Consider the following 923-nt stretch of genomic DNA (forward strand, 5'->3'; position numbering starts at 1 on the left):
ACATATTGTCCTGAGCTGCTTGTAGCTGTGAATTGTGAACCTGTGTTCTTGAACCTTCCTGAGGGGATCTTGAACCTTACCGTAGGATCTTGAACCTTACTGTAGGATCTTGAACCTTACCATAGGATTTTGAACCTTGCCGTAGGATCTTCAACTTTGCCGTAGGGTCTTGAACCTAACCGTAGGATCTTGAACCTTACTGTAGGATCTTGAACCCTACCATAGGATCTTGAACCTTGCTGTAGGATCTTCAACTTTGCCGCAGGGTCTTGAACCTAACCTTAGGATCTTGAACCTTACCGTAGGATATTGAACCTTACCATAAGATCTTGAACCTTACCGAAGGATCGAGAACCTTACTGTAGGACCTTGAACCTTACCGTAGGATCTTGAACCTTGCCATGGGATCTTGAACTGAACTATAGGATTTTAATTAAATTGATAAGAACAGATACTACATATGATCTTAGCCAAAAGGCAGAGAAGCGATACCCTAGGTTTTTAAGAATGGTTCAAACAGGGGAGAAGTATGATCTACAAACAGATAAAGAAACCTGTGAGACTGGATAGGAGCCAACATGAAAATGCTAAGATAGTCTGTCAATTTGACTAGTGTTCAGGGGTGGCTGGCTTGTACCGAGGGTGGTGGGTTGGCACAAATCAATAAATAAATAAATCGACTTACCATACCAACCTACTGCGCGACGTCGTCCTCTCTCGGATATCTTCTCTCTTCCTGGAAGCTCCGGACCAGGATACTGCATCACCCAGTCCTGGTGCTTCTCTCACAGCATGAGTGAGAGCAGTGCCAGGATTGGAAAGATCATACTCTCTCAGTGCTCCTAAGAGCCGTGGAGGCCTGCGCTTTCTCTAGTCTAAGGCAGGTAGGTTAGAGAACTTCAAAATGATAATGTCTGGCTGTC

General features: G+C 44.5%; 1 non-coding gene across 1 annotated transcript; it reads right to left on the minus strand.

Moving 5' to 3' along the window:
• Window positions 1–304: 304 nt before the first annotated feature.
• LOC146863845 (U2 spliceosomal RNA) lies at window positions 305–490 on the minus strand. Its single transcript, XR_014977532.1, has one exon. It is a non-coding gene; the product is annotated as a U2 spliceosomal RNA (small nuclear RNA).
• Window positions 491–923: the final 433 nt, after the last annotated feature.

Source organism: Triturus cristatus, chromosome 2_1 (genome assembly GCF_964204655.1).
Source record: "Triturus cristatus chromosome 2_1, aTriCri1.1, whole genome shotgun sequence".
Classification (NCBI taxonomy): domain Eukaryota; kingdom Metazoa; phylum Chordata; class Amphibia; order Caudata; family Salamandridae; genus Triturus; species Triturus cristatus.